Source organism: Pezoporus wallicus, unplaced genomic scaffold (genome assembly GCF_028554395.1).
Source record: "Pezoporus wallicus isolate ANWC-B61680 ecotype Strahan unplaced genomic scaffold, APGP_CSIRO_Pwel_v1 contig_3847, whole genome shotgun sequence".
Lineage (NCBI taxonomy): Eukaryota > Metazoa > Chordata > Aves > Psittaciformes > Psittacidae > Pezoporus > Pezoporus wallicus.
This window is the reverse complement of record NW_026639842.1, coordinates 5,066,158-5,085,287: the sequence shown is the minus strand read 5'-3', so window position 1 is coordinate 5,085,287 and position 19,130 is coordinate 5,066,158. Positions and strand designations below refer to the sequence as shown.

Genomic DNA, 19,130 nt, shown 5'->3' with positions numbered 1-19,130 from the left:
CTCCCAATGGTTACAAGCTGCTTTTCAAATAGGGGGCAGAAACACAAACTAGTCCATCACCTTCCTTTCTGGAGAGGCCCAGCAACGCCATCAGCCCGTCCCCATCCCTCAGCAGAGACGTGCATTAATTCATGCCTTTTCCTGGGCAGCCAGGGCTGGCTGAGTTCCCACTGTGCTGGGCTGGAATGCAAAGCTGCCTCTTCCTGGCAGGCTGCTGGGGTCAGCCTCTGCCATTGACTCAGCTGCCCCTGTTTGCACTTCAGCTGCTAATCAGACCTCTGTAACACCACAGAGATGACTCCTGCTCAAATATTTGGCTTCATGAGAGCCCAACTTGAAGACAACACGTAAAACAGAACATAGCACAGAAATTCATGGGAAAAGCACATGCTTATCAGAATGGTGACACGTGGGATGTCTCTGTAATGTGGCTGATCATGGCTTTGTTTTTGTTGTTGTTTTTTTTTTTCCCCTAAAGACAAGCTTTCTTGCTTGAGGGAGCATTCTGATCTGATCTGCTTTCCATCTTCTATATATTTCATCCACTTGGATAATGAAAAAGAGTCTCATTTGATCCCTTCTTATTCCAAGTGGCACTCAGGCTCCCCAGTTCTCCCAAATAGGTGCACAGGTTGGCACTTCAGGCAGGCTGCATTTTTTTGAAATGTCATGAAAACTTCATCCTTACATTAGCATCTATAAGACATACACATTTCAAACACAAAGCAGGTATGCTCTTTTCATTTCCCCCTGCTCCAGCCCTACCCCAGGGGATCTTTGTGCCTTGCCTCTAATGTAGACCTCACCCCTTCTGGCTGAGGATGCTGAGGTCCAACTCCACTTCTGTGAGCAGGCCTAAAGAGGTCTCCAGTCATTCTGCTCAAGTTGAGGGTGGTTTTTTCAGTAATTGACAAACTGAGCTGCTGCCCTTGTTCAGCGCTTCACAATCCCTCTGGGATTCACAGGGGGTCATTTATACATTAATAAGTCAACGCAACTTGGGCTTGTGTTCTTAGGCTGTGTGTATTTACTACACGCAGAAGGGAAGGTTGTCACTTCTGAGTACTTTAGCTTCTGCTGGTCATAACACTATACAGAGGCCAAGCTGAACTTGCTCCCAAGCACCTTGTTTTGCTCAGGGTATGTTCAGATTTGCTGGCATGAACACTGCATCTCGCACTCCGAGTACGGTATAGCAACACCAACAAACCATTTCCCCTCTGGAATGTAAATATAACCCAGCATTTCAGTAGTTGTGTTATTATAAGTGGCCTTGATATGGCCACAGCAGAGCTACCAAAACACTGGATTAGACTTGGATGTTTTACAAGCTGATCCAATTTTAACTCATTCATTTATTGGCATCACACACAGTTCAGCTACCTTGCTTGAATGTTGCACAACCAAAAACGAGCCAGTATTTCCAAAGTCCCAAGCCTAAGGCTGTCTATGTGAAGTCAGTGTAATGCAACTCTGACAATGAAGCTAACTTCTGGGTTAGGTTCTACTGACACATCCCAGGATTAAACAAACAAAATTACATTGTAGCTATAGAGCTATTTTAATGCATGTGGTCTTACTATAACAAACACAGCACCTGTATGTACATACTATGTTCATCAGTAATAATGGTTTCAAATGGCATAAGCGAAACCCTCAAAGTGTCACGGTATTTAAAACTATATATGTCAGGGTTTTCCTATCTGCATTTTCTTTTTTGAGATTTTTAGTCTTCCCAATATTTATCTGCACCCAGAAGGGGTTATAAATTCCAAGGAAAGGGGACAACTCCCCACCCCCATCTTTTATTTTCATTTCCTTTTTTAAAGAAAGAAAATGAAAGCTTTTAGAAAGTAAAATGATTACAGATGCCAGGGACATGAGAGACTATGGATTCAATAAACTGCAATACATTTAGACTTGGCATTTCTGCTTCATAAATTGCTATTGATTTCTTTTCTTGTTTATACATGCATATCAAAAGGAGTACCTCAACTTACTCCTGATTTGTACCTATTTACAAAGCAGGAATCAGACTTACATTGTACATAATGTGATCATAAGACTACTAAGTACTTATGAGTTATGAACACAAAAATCACTGATCACAAATACTTGTAAATGTTTAATTGAAATAATGATACAGGTGATAAAAGAAAGGGAAATGAATGAGGATATCAGCTCCTCAAGCTAATAAGTAGATTCATCTGATTCTACTTCCCTTTCTGTGAATGCTAGGGACATTTCTTACCTACCACACTGCAGCAATTTATGAGTTGCTATATGACACTATGAATGACAAAGCCCCTTGGATTTTACATAAAAAGAAATGTAATATAGACTATTACATCATCTTAGCTACACTGAAATACGTGCTCCACATCTCCAAAATTGATGGAACGTGTGGCAATAGGTTAATATCACAGAATGGTTTTGGCTGGAAACATTAAATCTCATCCAATTCCAACCGACCAACACCTTCCACTAGACCAGGTTGCTCCACGCCCCGTCCAACCTGGCCTTGAACACTGCCAGGGATGGGTATAGTCTTTGTCACTTTTGCTCCCTAATACTTCAAAATTCAAAGGCACTTAAACTCTAGTGCATTTAGGGTTATTTCCCCCCCCCCCTTCTTAAATATAGGCAGTCTTTTCCGTGCATGTGTTTTAGGTTTCTATAGCAGTGTGTATTGTTATCTAGGTTATCACAAGGGATAATATTTCTTTTTGTCTGTGACATTTGATTAATTACCAGACTTACAGGCCAACATCCAGCTGCCTGTACCTGTATTTCTTCATTTGTACATATGTACATAAGCAAATCATAGGGACAAAAATCATACCTTTGGGTTTTACAGCCCAGATTTGTAACTATTACATGTAAAAACCCAGGCTGAACACCTTTCTGATTTCCTATGAGTAAAACTGTACTGCTTCTTAGAAAAGTTGATTTTGGGGACTTAAGTATAAAGCCATGTCCAAGAAAGAGAAGAAAACAAAGTCTTTCTCTCTAATGTTCCCTAAGGTGTACTACAGAAACTGCAGTAGAAAGGTAGATTTAATGCCTACGATATTAAAAAAAAACAAACATCACCAGCGGAAATAGAAGCATTTATATACCAATAATGTGGAGAATGAGAACACACAATTACAGTTGCACCAGTCAGCACAAGGAGTATTTGTGCTTTAGTGGAACAACTGTGGAATTCAGCTTCGTAAGAAACCAGAAAGAGGAATCCTAGAAAGAGTGAAAACACTTTTAAATTCACCCAGTACTTATCAAAGTGATTACCACTACATATAACAGCATTGCCTAAAATCCTAGCCACCAAATACATAACGGAATGTGGCTGAGAAGGTGCCGCACTCATTTCACAGCCACACTGAGATGCCTTTCCGTGATGCCTTTATATTTCACATGGTCACACAGTTCTCAAGCTTGTCAAGATACCATTTTGTTAGTTGAAATCACTCCTGAAGCCTGAGACTGAAAAGTGAATGTTGCAATCCCTCTTGTTTAAATCAAGATGATTTCAAATGTAGGCAAACATGATGCCTGGTAGGTGTGCCTCTCTAAATGTGTCAGAGTAATCCACATGCATGTCCGATTGCCAAGCCATGTGGCTTGGCAGCCTTGCTATACTGGGATAAATCTTATGCTATTCAATAGCAAAGAGACACCTGGGCTTAGAGCAAGCCTGGGTGAAGCACCCTGAGGTTAAACCTTTGATTTTCACATTTCTTGCTCTATTCTGAGGACTCAGCACATACTTTATTGCCATGGCCAAAGCTGCCAGGCATGGAGGTGAAATGTATCCTTAAAACCTTAAAAGGCAAAGGCAGCATGGAGATGGCAGGCCACAGAGAGGCTCTGCAAAGGACGTCGTTGCACTCCACAGTGAGGACGCAGGCAGAGATGGGCTAAACCAGCCAAAACATTGCTGAGGGATGAGTTCAAACCATCCCCTTCCCCAGCCAGGCCTTTGGGTGCCTATGCTCCTGGGATGAGGAGCAGGCTTGCATCAGCAAATCTTTTTTCCCTTCCATCAACTTTATGGCTGCTGTGTCCATGCTGGAGGGCTACAGATACTCTCACAAAGGGGCAAAGACAACCACAGCTGCTGAAACATTCACCATGGCCCTGGGTGATTTCTGCTGCTCCACAGCCCACAGAGGGGATTCCTCCCTTTGCTCCCTCTAGACAGCCCAGGCATAAGCTTGATTTACAAGTTATGGGGATCTGGGCAGAGACTGATAATGTATTCTTAGCTCTAAGTGGCTGCCAAATAAACCCTCATGGAAATCAAGCAAAGCTGCTTGTGAGAGCAGTTGAAGACAAGCTAGTGTTTGTCAGCCATCTACAGATAACTACCAGGCTTGAATACTCCAAACAGAACCAAGAATTTAACATTTAGTCCTATAAAATGCTGCTCCCCAGCCTGACAGCCTGACAAACCCTGTGCTTTTAATGAGGGTTGAAAATAAAAATGAAGCTTTAAACAGTGGAAATATAGGAAGTACAATTGGATGCTTTGCAAGCTGAGAAGTAAATTCAGCTCCCATTATATCTTTTGTGAGAAAAGAAGACGTAACAGCAATCCCAGGCAAATGCAATTGTGGGAAGTAAGGAGGGACATTTCTGCCCTGCAGTCCCTTTGCCTTGCCACCTCTGACTCATCTGTCTCCATGGCCATATTTCAGCATCATCCCCTATAAAAAATTGAATTCTGTAATCCCAGTAGGACAGATGATTTTCTCCCTGTCCTGTTTGTAGGGCCAGGTTTATGCAGAACAAAATGGAATTCCTTAGAACTGATAGAAGCACTTATTGCTAGGAATGGCCCCTCAGTGTATTAGTTATTTGCATGAGGAAGCCTTTACAGTGTTTGAAGAGCCAAGCCCAGAAATTCTGCTGTGATCTTTCATACAATGAAAACCTACATTTACTTACAGCATTAATAACAGATGGGTACAGAATAACTCAGTGAAAAGCACAATGGGTTGTATCATTAGACAGTACATACCTGGTCTATCACCAGTAACTTGTGCACAGCCACATAGCTTTAGACTAGCATGCATCACCAGTTAAAGCACAATTTCTTGAACACATCTAAGATACTGTGCCTAACCTGGCATAGTATTTGGGTATAAATCATATGCCAACAGGAAAGCCTAATCACATGTACTTTATAAATAAAATAAAAGCATGGGAGCTTGAAAGCCTACAAGTTTGTGACCCAGAGTTCATATATTTCAGGTTCTCACCAGTGCTCAAGTGTAGAATCCTAGAATGGTTTGGGTTTGAAGGGACCTTAAAGATCATCTAGTTCCAGCCCCCTGCCATGGGCAGGGACACCATATGAACTTGATTCACACTGAGTCCGCTTTTGGAAGAGTCACGCTTGGCATGTGCCAAAGAAGGCAAGACAGGAAACCAGCCCAGAGGCTCCACCTGGAAACCGCTTCTATCGGGAGATGAAAGGCTGAGATGAAGGAAGCTGTATGTCAGCTAATGAGCACTGACAGGACCAGTTAGAATTTTTTTATAGGTGGATTACATTGTGAGAACTCACCCACATACTTTCCACAGCCCATTAAATCACACAGATGAAACACAGGGAAACAGAAAATAAAAACCAAAACCCAACCAACTTTCAAAGTTTCAGCTCTTTTCTTTCCAGTTTTGTGAGTCTGACACCTCCTGCTCCTTCAGAAAAGTTTCAGAAATCTGTTTCAAGTGGAAAAAACTGTTCTTGGTTGTTCTTTCGTTTGGTGACATACTGCATTACTGCTTGTGCTACCAACACCTCCTTTCTGGAAGTGTCAGCACGCCTTTGACTTCTGGACTGCAGGCAGCGTATTGCCTCTCCTTCAGTGACTGCATTGGTAAAATAAAGTCCACGAGTTCCAGTACCGCTGCCTCCCCCTACGGAAATACTTATGGAGAGGACACTGCATTTGCAGACTCATTCTCAGAACTGCAGCATGATTCAAAACTCACTGGAGATGCAGCAAAAATTTACATGGGAGAAAAAATACTATCTCCTTTTCCAAAGCTTTACAATGCATCAACCAGCATTTCATATTCATCTCAGATGAATGAACCTTCAGATCATCATCCTATATTAATGTGCATCAGACGTTGATAGTTCAGGTAAATCAAATTAGAGAAGATTGGTGATAGTGGTGATTACAGTATGATTCTTGCAAAATAAGGTTTCCCTCCACATTTAGTGCTCTTACCAAACACAGCCTTGAAGTAAGGGGCTCTTACTTCCACGGGTTTTGCTAGCTGGGTAACAGAGAGGTTAAGGCAAGAACTGTAAACTTGACCTGACACCCAAATCCATAGAATTAATTTACATAACTGCCTAAGTGCAGTAGCTGAGGCACTGAGGAGTCACTGGAGTCACAGGTTGCTGAGGACACCCTGTACTGGTGAAGACCGTTCGGGCATCTCCTAGGGGCTTTAGGAAGTGATCTGTCAACACCTGAATGGGAACTTTTTTATCTGATTTATTCAAGATCACTCAGCAAGCTCTGATCAAGGAACAAAATATAAACCCTTCATTTCCCCTCTCTTGTTCTAAGCAGTGTACACATTAACACCCTGATCTGATACGGCAATCCCAGTCATTTGAAATCCAGCAGCAGACTTTCTTGAGCATCCTTTTAAATCTCACCATAGAACACATTTTTTGGGCAAACAACATGCTGACTGTGACAAAGAACATGTCCGTACCACAACCAAGAGGTGTAAAACTGCAACCATGCAGTCACTGAGCCTGCCAGCACCTTGGGGTATTTATGCAGGTGGCTGGCTGAAAGGGCTACCTGATTTAACTCAATTAAAGCCTACCCTGTACACCTGCAAAGTGGCTGTACGTAATCACAGCCTGTCAGAGACAGACACACTCACACAGCCCATCAGATTTCCTCCAAGTGAGCCACTGAAGTTCATTAAAAATGTGCTGGTTTCCTCTTTGTGTGCTCAGCAAAATCTGCCATCATTGTGAAATTAAGGGTTATTCCACGTATCAGTTTAGTTTTCCCAAAACCAAAATATAATCTCACATTAAAGAACATACTACCTACAAAAATCCCATTCTGCCTGAATTTCTATGCTTGCTCTTACCCACTCCTCTCCCTTCTGACACAACCAAAAGCTAGTGCAGAGAAATGGGCTTTCTCAGTTAGCTTATTCTGGACTTTCTTCCCATTTCCCAAGTATAATCATACTATTTTTCCACTTTGCTTGTGTGGCCTTAGGAAGAGAAAGAGCTTTAAAGTGGGACAGCCCCCCTCAGAATAATTACCTGGAACATTTGAAACCATTACAGAAACAGATTTTCTGTCCCGAGCATGTAGACTCCAAGTTGTGCTTTTAATTGTGACATACACAAAAATCACTGCACCCATGTGTCAAACATGGGTAACTGCAATGAAATCACAAGGGGTGGATGGGCTTTTTTGTTAACGCTTTCTGTCCTAGAGACATGTTTCTATGAGAAAAAGAGCAGTGGCCTTTATCAGGATGAATGAGGTGTGAGTTCATCTTGGAGTCAATGATGTGCTCTCATTTCAAGGGAGGCCTCATTATCTTTTGGCTTTATCTTTCTCACAGACACTAATTGCATGGTTCTTCCGCTCTGGTGCTTGAAATCTCTTCCTGAAACAGATGAGCAAAAAATAAATTCAATTTTCATAGCTACTACTGGTGAGGTTTTACCAGGACAAGGAAAGTTGGTTGAAATCCTGCCTGGCCAAAGCAGGGGCTGCCCAGTCCTCTTTCCTGCATCCTCACAGGGCAGCTGGATGAAGGTGCTGTGAGACAACAGAAGCTGTGTAGGGGATGGAGCATCCCCCAGAACTTCTCCAAGGTTTCAGATCCCTTACAGAGACTGTATGTGGGTGCATGAGGATGTACGCACATGTACCAGGTATGGCCGTACCAGATTACTGGTTTATGAATACTCAGAGACGAACACAAACAGCCGTGGGCCTGCACAAATTCCTAATGTTCAATGTTTCCAGAAAAGATCCACACAGCCTGAAAGGTTTAATCTTAATGCAACTCAGGATAACCCTGGTGAATTTGCTGGTACTACAGGACAACTGCATGTGTATGTTCCTCTTTCATACGTGTTCTCATGCTCCTTCAAGTGCTAAGCACCTGGGACCAGACCAACCACATGAACATAATCCCACTATGGTTAATAGGACCATATGGGTCAGAGTATGTGACACATTACAAAGCTGAACCCATACAGTGCTGCTGGGAGATAAAAGTAATCTGAAGAAAGTAAAAACAAGGATAGTCTCCATTTAATGCTATGGTTGATCATTATTTGAAATAATGTCCTTTCCACAAAAAGATAAAGCTAAAAAGATGATTTACAAAAAGCACATAATTATTAAAGATTTGGTGAAGTTTTTTAAAAAGAACCTTCTAATTACCAAAATATTACCATTAGTAACTAAATCACTGCTCAGCAGGAAGTCTCAGTTTGTCCCTATGCCTTTCATAAACCTATTTCAATTGGAAAAATGAGCAAAGACCTCTGCAAATGCACTAACCCAAGTGAAAACGCATACTGATAGGAGACCTGAAGATAGTCGTGTGGATAAAGATAGCTAAGCACAAAACACTGTCTTTGGATACATAAACAGAAGACTGACAGTGATACAGTTGAAGGCATCTTAGAGCAAGTCAGCCCCTGGGTTACTTGCTTTGTAACCCAAGTAAGAGAGATAGTTTGTCTGTCCTACCCTCAAAAGTCTTCCCAAGCAACAAGTAGGGCAAATGAGCTATATGATGCAAACATGCATGGGAAAAGGAGGAGATCAGCAACACTAACTTCAAGAGGAGCATGTTTTAGACATAAACTATGCTGCCAAAGGTGAGCCAGTCAGTAGAAACATTCCCTTTGTCCGAGCAGAGAAGTGCAATTTGAAACAGCAAACTTAAAATTTTCAGTTCTGGTTTTGATACTGAATCCATCCTGGCTGAATTCTTTCAGCATTCTGTGTCTCAGGCTTATCATCTTTTGTGAAAAGGTGGAATGAAGACTGAACACGCTATTGCTATCCCAGACCATGGTACATCATGACAGATAGAGAAAATGGATCCTACAGACTCTTTAGAACTGCTAGTGCAATAAAACCCCTCAATTGAAATATTTTGGCAAAATTTGTCTAGGGTAAGTAACACTAAAACTGTTCTGTGTATATCCAATTGGTCTTTTTCAACTTCTCCTATTATTAACACCAGTCCTGCTACGCTCTCTCATGACAGCCCCTTGTTACCCATCTTACCCTATTGAAAATGGTCTGTTTGTGCTCCTGCCCTGTCCTGTGGAAGCTGTCTTCACCGGCACTGTTAGCCAGGATTTACTAGACTTGATTTTTCCCTGTGAATGAGAGCAAAAGAAAAAGGTCTACTGACTTGAGCAGCAGCAGCAGCAACCCCCCGTGGTTCAGCTGCCCCCTCCCTGCTAGTTTGAGTGTCAGCAGAAACCCACTCCCTGCTGAGCAAAGCAGCTCAACTTTAAAGCATCTCTTAATCCAAGTTAAAAACTCCTGCATGTGAGCAGGAGTCAGCTGGGGTGAACCTCAAGCTACCAGTGCAGTGAAGACAACTCCAACTTTCATCTGCTACAGATATTCTTCTTCTTGTTACAGCCTCTCATAAGGGGTTCTAAAATTGCACCAGTCAGATTTCTTTTGTCAGGTCTTTTCTCAAGGTTCAAAAGAGGTCTGAGAGCAAGAAGGGAACCAGTCTGCATCATCATATCACCTTCCTGCACAATACTGCATTTGAATACAGTTCAGCTGTTTTGTTCTTACATCCTTCACAATGCCCAAGTAAGCAACACAGAGCTGTGACTCGTTACTCTTTCAGTGTACCGCTACATCTGTCATCTCATATTCTCATATTCCTGTTTAACAAGAAGGCATCTCCACAGTGTCTTTGATGAAGAATACTATTGCAAAGAACATAATCAGCTTTCCCTGCATCTCTTGTCCTGAAACGTTCCTTCTGCTGCTAGATTATGGAATAAATTCAAGATTTCCATATGAGTTCCTGTTTCCAATCCATCAGTGAACAGTGTGTTCTTGTGTCTTTAACTATGTGCTCTTCAAACTGTCTCCTAAATTGCAGGCATTAAAGCTCTCTTCCTGTTTCCTGTTCTTCAAAATGCCTGTTGAGCTGGGATGAGCTCTTACACCTGCCACTTAAACACAGCATTTAGTATGGTCTAAGCCTTGAGCAAGTTTGCTCTGGAATAATGAGCCTGAAGTTTAGAAACTGAAAAAGGGATACAGACCTCTCCCAGGTGCCTTTAGGCCTGCATACAGGACTTTTTTTTCTGTCTCCCTCTCAAGTTGTAGTCCTGAGGAATTAAATATCCAGCTTTTCAGAGCAGGAGGGTCTATGCGTTGGGCTGTGTAACCCAGCAAGGACATGCTCTCCCTGCAGGTGAGCTGGCACTTCACCTTTTGGTTATCTGAACTATTAAAACGTGCAAAGTTTCTGCCAGCTCAATTTAGCTGATGAACAGCTGCTGGGAGGAGAAGAATGCTCTTCATTTATAGAGCAATGTCATTTTCCAGGAATGGCTTAAAACTATATAGATTAAAGAATAGCTTTGATGAGTCTGCTCTAGGGAGTATGTCAGAAAAGCTCTTGTCACAAAAATCTTTAAAATGAACAAGCTTTACCTTTCATGTCTCACCTATTTCTGCCCCATTTTTTTGCCACAGCAAGCAGGGACACTAGTACGGGCAGGGGCCAAACACAGGGACTGAATAGTAGCATACCAGTGGCTTTTCTCCTCCTACAGGCATGGAAGATTTGGTAGCCATTCAGAGCTGCTATTAGATTTAGGATCAGACTTTGCTGAACTTGTCCTACTCATCAATTCTAACCTTGCTTTTATCCCCTCAGCACTTCACACCTTCCCTCTGCAACATCAGCCTTTTGCTTTCAGTCTCTCCTTATACCCTGATAACCTTGTAACTGTGATGCTAATCAGAATATGGGAAGATACAAGCCAAGGAGGATTTAGACAGAAAATCTGGAGGCTGGCCAGAATAACCAGGAGACAGGCAGATTGCTTACTTAAGGAATCAATAACAGTTTAGGACATTGAGGCACTATGAGGATCACAAAGTAAGTCTCCCTTTGTAGTTGTTACTTTCACAACATCTTGATGGGATGTATCAGTATTATCAGAATTGTACATGTGGGAAGTTAGGTTTTCTAATCACAGCTGTGATCTCTTCATCATAAAACTGTAGGCCTACCCATCCATCAGCATTTTTTTTTCTATGGCATATATACTTCTATATGCCTCTATCTGCCACATCACCTCGCATACTAACTGAATACAGCACAGCTGTCACCACCATACTGGAACAGGTCTAACCAGGCATGGAGGCACTCCAGTGTGACCTGGCATGCTGCGGGGGAAGTGTTGCTCTGAGAGCAATTTGCCCATGGTTACAACATACCAGGAAGGAAAAAAAGCCACCCAACAACTCATTTGCACATATAAGGTTTTTCTCCTCAGTTAGAGGAATGCAAATGCCAGGCAGCCTTTACATTGTCTCCAACGGTTTGGCTGATTATCACATCTCTAATTCCAGTTCACACACTCCACACAGCACTTTCTTATTATGGATGTGCTGCTGACATGTACAAAGACTGATTAGATAGTTAGACACAAGCCAAGGAAATAATAAATACACAACTCCACTTTTCAGGTAATTAATTTACTGTAGGCTTTTTTGTGCAGTTGAATTTGTCTTCATTGATTGCTCTCTGCCCTTTCTTTGCAAAAAAAATTTCCAGCTATTGAGTTAAACCTTCCAGACAGATAAATCACATCGTAAGATTTTTCAGGTTTATAATTTTCCCATCTGTTAGACAGACTATCCTTGTCCTGCCTAACTGGTCACTTATGGGCTGTGCTCAAAGTAGGCTTCATAATACAGAGGTGCAGATGTGAGTCGATGCTATACACTGCAGTAGATGACCAAGGGTTTCTACTGACCAGCCTCGAAGAGGACTCAATAAAACTAGACAAGATGCAGAAAAGGCTGCTAAGGATGATTGTTATGGAGTAACACTTCGGTTTACGAAAAGATGACTGCAGGGAAAGGATATGATGGACACCTACAAAATCAGGCATGGAATGGAGATGGCAAACAGGAAAGGGAGCATCAGATGAAAGCAGCAGTGGGAGGCTCAAAAAAAATATGAGGAAATACTTCTGATATATTCTTAAACAGCAGAACAGGTGCCTCTGTATGTGCTAGAAGTTTGGATTTGAAATGCAATTGGACAAGATGCTGGGAGAAAAGCTCATCATGGTCTGCCAAATACCAGCTTTAGCTCAGTACGTGAGCCACAAAGTGATGGAGGTTGGGACAGTACAATGGGAAACATCCTTATGTTCTTGTCCTGTTCTTACACTACTCCCTGTACTTGTGTTACTGGTAGTTGGTACAAAAAGAAACTAATCTGGGTGGATAACTGGCCTGACCTGGTACATTTGTTCTTATGTTCTACTTGAAAATGACATTCAAAGCAGTAAAAAATAGTTACGTAATCTCGCACCTAAGCAGAAGGTGTGAGATTCCACTGCCATCCACTCTCTGATTATGACAAAACACTTAATTTTCTATAGCCTAAACTTTACCATTCGTAAAATGATACGCCCATGGTGCCCATCTTTTAAAGATATTCTAAGACTGAGTGAATAACACAATGATAAGGAGTTACCCATGCTATTAATCAAAATCTCTCAGCCCCCTAAGTGTGTCAAGATGTGGTAGTGCCCAAGTCCAAATAGTCAAGGGTCTCTGAGAAGGCCTTAAAACAAGATGCAGAAAGACATCAGGCATTACATTTGATTTTCAGAAGCTCCATCTATTACTGAATATTTAATGCATTTTGAGGTCAAATCTTCCTTTTTGTGTTTATTTTGGAGTGTAGAACAGGGGAGCTCAGGCTGCTGTTTTCAGAAACGTGAAGAGTCAAGTCCAAATCTACGTGGCCTGTTTATGGTTATGAGATGTTGCGACAGCAGTGACAGGATGAAAACTGCTTGATTCCTGACCCCTATCAGGGAAGTTAGGGACAAAAAAGCAAGCTGGAATTGCATTGCCTGCAATGCAGAGGAGACATATCCAAATCACCTTTAAACACAACACTCGGATAAGCCGTGTCAGCACAGCAGCAAAACTTGCCTGAGAAGCAAGGTAAGTTACAAACTCCATTAGAGGGCAGTTAGGAACTACTATTCTCCTTTAAATTAGATATTAACTAATCTAAAGTTGGCTTCTGTAGTTATTTTGCACAGCAGGAACTGCAGTAGAGGCAGTCTATGTGGTTACCCAGGGTTGATGAAGTACCACAAAGCTACCATGGCAGCTGGTCAGCTGCAATGAGACTCATGATATTCCCCATCCCCACACAAAGAAAAAGAACCCTCTGCTGTTATGATTTCTTCAGTCAAATTCTTTTCTAGTTTAGGCTGACTTTCCCCTTCATTCTTGTAGCCTCACAGATCTAGTTTTCAGCTGAGAGCAAGCACCGAGTATATCATTCCAGGTCCTGACCAGCCACCAGCTCCCTTCAGAAGAGAAGCAGCATCTCTTGATCTCCCAGATGGTTTTGTGATTAAATTTTAAAGAAGACTGCTCACTCATGGCTTTTGTAGTAGGCTTTCATGTCAGCTGGCAGCATGCTCCCATAACATAGTAAATTCTCTAGAAGTCTCCATGGTTAGGATTACTTTTCTCAGTCTTATTGCAGTTTTTATGTATTAGTCTCCTACGTCTCAAGGTTAGTTTACACTGTTGGGTTTTCTTGTAGGGAACTTGCTGCTTTGCTATGTGCTCTGTATCAGACTGGTGTTTACTTGGGGAAAAATTTGCAAGGAATTACAGTAAGACCCTTGGTTTTCCACACATCAGTTTTAAGTTCAAATAGACTTCATATGTCTCTAATTTTCCCTATTACCACTGTCAGGAAGGATCTCCATAAAGTTTTAAAGAAAGAGCTGGTTGAGATAAAGGAAAACTCTGGTATCCTTTTAGGAAAGAAGAAAATAAACCCGAATCTGATAGCAATAGAAAGTTGTCATCTGCTTTGGGGTAAGGAGAGAACTTTTATTGCAGCTCAGTGGAAGCAGCAGCCTCTTTAGAGGCAGAAGAAGCTCTTCTAAGTGTCTTGCCATCTAAGAGAGGTAAAAACCAGTTTACTGCTTTTTCCTACAGCAAATCTTGTGTCCGTACCAAATCTGCTGCCAGGCTGAAGCTGGATGTAAAAGCCCTAAACAGGGGAATTTTTGCCTTTTGGTGTATATAGCGCTATCACTTCCAGTAATGGCAACTAACATCCCCAGAAGACTTGGCTATGATTGCATAAGTTTTTGAATGAGCACGTATGGTGACCAAGGTTCATTTGTTCTCATCTCTTCATTAACGGTGGTGTATTAGAGACATTCGTCCAAACATGCCTGTTGATGAAGCTCTTGCTCCCCAAAATACAGTGATAGAGGGGCAGTCATGCCTGGGGCTGGCTCATGGGCTTTGCATCACAGAACTTTTTCAGTGAATGACTTTCTTCTGTTTAAAACCCACTACTTTTCTATTTTCACACCTCCATGTCTGCTGTTTGGGAATGCACTTAGGATTTATAATTACTTTACACTACAATTCCTTCACAGCTCCAAAGCTGATTAAAAAGAACACCCAGTGAAGAAGTGAAGAATATGGGTCAAATCCCCAGACGGTGTACAAGTAGTGGGTCTCAAGTGAGGTAAAAAAATGCAATAGGACCAATTCTACTTTCTTACCTTGCAATAATATGCTTTAAGCTTGAAAAGAATGGTGGGATTTGAGGGTCAGTACTGTCTCTAACCCTCCAACTCTGCACAGGTATTCTCCTGAGATGGTGCATGTCACCATCAAAAGCTGCTTATCTTATTTCTAGGAAGATGAAATAATTACAAAAAATAAAATTCATACTACTAAATAAAAAATAAGAATCAGAGTATACAGGGCAGGGACGGCTGAGCACCTGTGCATTTTAATATCAGCTACGTCTGCAAATTGTCAACCCAAAAAGGTCATTAAAATAATCTGGCCCTTTATCAAGAGCAAACCCTTGCTGACTGATAATGCTGAATACATGATGCTAATTCCAGTCATCTCTGGAAGCTAAATTAACCCTTCCCTGAGCATCATACACACTGCCTGTGATATATGAGCTGTCTTCCTGCAAGTTCGGTTCTTTTCCGATCAAAGGCATTTTCAGTGAATTCTGTAGCTCCTTAATAAGCTTTTCATCTTGTTACTATTTTGCCTTCACACCTACTGCCCTATCTTCACAAGGATTTATTCTATTCCCTTCGGATGTTAGCACTAGCTGGGTTTGGAGGAAAAGTAAGATCAAGCATCATTTGCACTTCCTTTACAGAGTATCCTGTCCCTATCAAGTGCCGAAACACTCAACTCCCATTAACTTCAAGATGCTTTAGTGACAACTTTGCTAACAGCATTCAGCTTTTTGCAGGCTTGCATCCCTCGCAGATTTCTGCAGATACCAATAACAATTTCATAAACGAGTAGAGATTTTGATAACTTTTATGTAAGAGCACAGGAGGCTATCGGGTCTAATGAAAGAGCTGCAGATCAGCTTACTTGGAAGACAAGATCCCTTACACATCCTAACCAAAGATAAGCAACATCCCACACAGTTTTCAGCATCCTCTGTGTGCTGGGTGATAACTGCAAACACATCCTTCTCATAAGCTAAAGCTTCAAACCCACTGACAAAATGGGGTTCTGGATAAATAGATTCCCCTCAAATGTTTGTTTTACATGATAGACACTTTGTAAGAGGTTTCAAATGCTGCAGCCTTCAGTCAATAGCTAACTCTGCAGCTCTTGCTATCACTGCCCCTTTTGATTTCCTTTGATTTTCTTTCCTTGAGATCAAGGTGATCTATTTTTAGTGCAGAGACTGGTTAAGTGAAGAGTTGCTATAGTGACACATAGCTGATACAAACCAAGTCCCACAGCAATTCCTCTGGCTGGTAAACGAACATGACCCAATGTGGGGCAGCTGCTGGAGGTGCCCAGACACTGCTCGGCTCAGGGGGGCATTAATAACTGCCCACAACTCTCATGGTGATGCTTAATGTAAATGAAATAGCCAGAAGGCAGCCTGGGTGCCTTGCGTAGGAAACACACCTCTTGCTGCCTTTGTTGGCCCAATAAATGAGTTGGGAATGGTCTTCACAGTGATCTCCTGCTGCTGCTCTGCTGATATAAATCAGCTGTACAAGCACCACTAGCTGCCTCTACCCAAGAAGTTCCTCTGTTCTTGAATATTCATCAAACCAAGAACAATTTTATGCCAGCATTGAGAACTGGGTGGGAAAAGATGCAGTCAGGACATTTGCAACTTCAGCTTTCCTTGCAACTGAACAGCTGAGCATCACAGAAATGTTGATTGGAAAGGATGACTGGGGGGGTCTTCTCCAGTGTCCAACTCAAAACAGGTCTGGTATTAACCAAGACCAGGTCAGCCATGACTTTGGCTATCTGAGTCTTGAAAATCATTAAGGGTGGAGATCCCACAACATCTCTAAATTACCTGTCACACTACCCTCTTGAGATAGCTTTTACTAACATCCATTCTGACCCTCCTCAGACACAAACTCATATTTTACTCCTTCTTTTACCATATGCCTCTACTAAGAAGAGTTTGGCTGTACCACCTTTGAAATTGCCCTTTAGGTGTTTGAAGGCTGCTTCTCTCATCCTTTCATCACAGACCCCCAAACATCTGCTCTAGGTCCCAAAATATCTTGGTAGTTCTCCAGGGAAACCCTCTCCAGTTTCCCAGCGTTTTTCTGATGGGGGACCAGAAATTTGACACTCTATTTCAGGTGCATCCCACCAGCACCAGATGGAGTGGGATAATAACCTCCCTTGACCAGACTGCTTCACTCCTCCTAACATAGCCCAGTATGTGGTTGTCCTGGGTTCAGCAGTAGCAGTCATTTTTCTCCTTCTTGGTAGCTGGTGCAGTGCTGTGTTTTGACTTTCGGCCTGATGTGGGGTTGGAGGAGGTGAGGAGGTATCGGTCAGTGCTTGGTCAGGCTGGGGGGGGAGCGAGTTATCGGTCGGCTGGTGCTGAGGTGTTGTATTCTCTTCCCTTGTTATTTCCTTTATCATTATTATCATTGGTGATAGCAGTAGTGATTTGTGTTATTCCTTAGTTACTAAACTGTTCTTATCTCAACCCGTGGGAGTTGCATTCTTTTCGATTCTCCTCTCTGTCCCTCCGGGAGCACGGGGAGGGAAAGAAGGGGGGGAGTGAGTGAACGAGTTGCCTGACTGGGTTTAAACCACGACAGTGGTTCACCCTATTCATAATGACAACACATTTTTTGGTCATTTTCCAGATTATATCCACAACAACCCCCAAATCTTCTCACTGGAAGTCAGTCATCAGTGCCTGGCATGTACTGCTGCATAGACTCACCTCATCAACCAGCCTACCAATGAACATTATCAGTCCCCATACCGATCCCTGGATGTTGGCCATGCCTAAATTCAGGTATGTTCCCGGGAAAATGACAGCATTATTGCAGCTTCTCATCCTTTTAAGTTAGTCATTCTCTCAAGAAGACTGGTACAATCCTCACTTCTGAACACCCACAAGACTTTTGTTACTATTATTGCAGCAAGAGCTTCTCCATTGCAAACTTTGTCTCCAGTTGACTTTCCATCTCATTTCTCCCTCATCCATATTTCTTAAAAGGATTTCTTGCCCTATTCTTGTTTATTATCTTCAATTATACTACATACAAGCAGCAGGGGTGGCACAAATCATCTGTTCCTCTCCAGGAGCATTGCCTGCCAGGAAAGGCAGGATTGTCACAAGAATCCTGCGTACACTATCGTAATTCTTGCACTGATTGAAGTAAAACCGTGGGGCCAGATGGGCAGGATCTGTAAACAATCCAGTGACTGTAGCTCCATGCATGTCAAAAGGGTCCTTGTTACCCAACAGAAAACACAGCACTGGGAAGCAGCTGTTTTCCAATGCCTAGAAAAAACTCTGAAGACACAACAGCATGCTCTTAATTAATGTCAGCTAATTCTATTATTCCTCCTCCAGCTTAATTGCCCTGAGTTTATCAAAGAAGGAGCAGAAAAGACAGGATGGGAACTCTTCAGTGCAAGTGTGTGATGCAGCACTAGGCTCTGTCCTTAAACCAAGTAAGGCTGTGTGACCTTTCTGGCATGGAGAATTCAAGCTTCTAAGCCAAGCCTGCCAGGCACACAATGATATCTCACAGAGCAGCCCTTCATCTCTCCAGACCTAAGCCTTTGCATTCAGAACGACTCTGCAATGACAATAAAATGGCTAAACAATTTTGAGATGTTAAATCCCACCACTCTGAGCACTTTTTAAGTCCTCAAACTGCTTTTAGGTTGGACAAGAATAAAGGTGAAAGTAGAAAAGAGCTGAATCCTGGTAATTCCTGGGATTTGCTGATCCAATAAACCTGACAAACAAACTGCCTTAACAACATATTTGAAAATGTACTCTTGGGCAAGTCACTGAAACTTTGAGCAAGGAGTCAATAGTCCAGAACATTGATTTCTAATTAAACAAATGTACCCCCTATCTAAATGCCTTTGCCAAGTGGAATTTTAGGCCATGAAAACAGATTTCGGCTTGCCTTTAAAGCCTGGCAACAGGATTTGTAATATAGATGCATGGGAGTATAAATAAATTGTCGTCTAGCTTGGCCCATTCAAATCAAGTAGAAAGTCAGCATAGGGTAACAGCTTCTCATACAGCTATTCTTCTGAAAGTCAGAGCCCTTGAAAAGTGCAAGTGAAAGAAGGAGAGGAAAAAATCACCCCTACACTATTCCCATCCAGTGCAATAGAGATGTGAGAGGATGCACAGAAATCAGTAATTGCAGTGATTTTTGGTACATCAGTTGTAACCCTCCAGCATCCATCATGAGGGCACGCCAGGCTGTGTTCACTAAAGTGAAGTATCATATAAGAAAGCCTTATCTACATTATTTT

At 42.1% G+C, this 19,130-nt stretch overlaps 1 protein-coding gene and 1 long non-coding RNA gene across 9 annotated transcripts in view; one reads left to right on the top strand and one right to left on the bottom strand.

The window, feature by feature from the left end:
* Nucleotides 1-9,312, top strand: part of LOC130603064 (uncharacterized) — a 47,546-nt gene extending 38,234 nt beyond the window's left edge. Inside the window, exons 3-4 of one of the 2 annotated variants that reach the window (XR_008973060.1) lie at nt 7,806-7,939; nt 9,057-9,312. This is a non-coding gene — a long non-coding RNA (uncharacterized LOC130603064). Of the gene's footprint in view, nt 1-7,805; nt 7,940-9,019 lie in introns of both variants that reach the window. The other variant, XR_008973059.1, reaches the window with a different exon arrangement.
* The window catches only part of PRKAG2 (protein kinase AMP-activated non-catalytic subunit gamma 2), a 218,313-nt gene that overhangs the window by 90,029 nt on the left and 109,154 nt on the right, over nt 1-19,130 (bottom strand). The gene's annotated exons all lie outside the window — the stretch shown is intronic.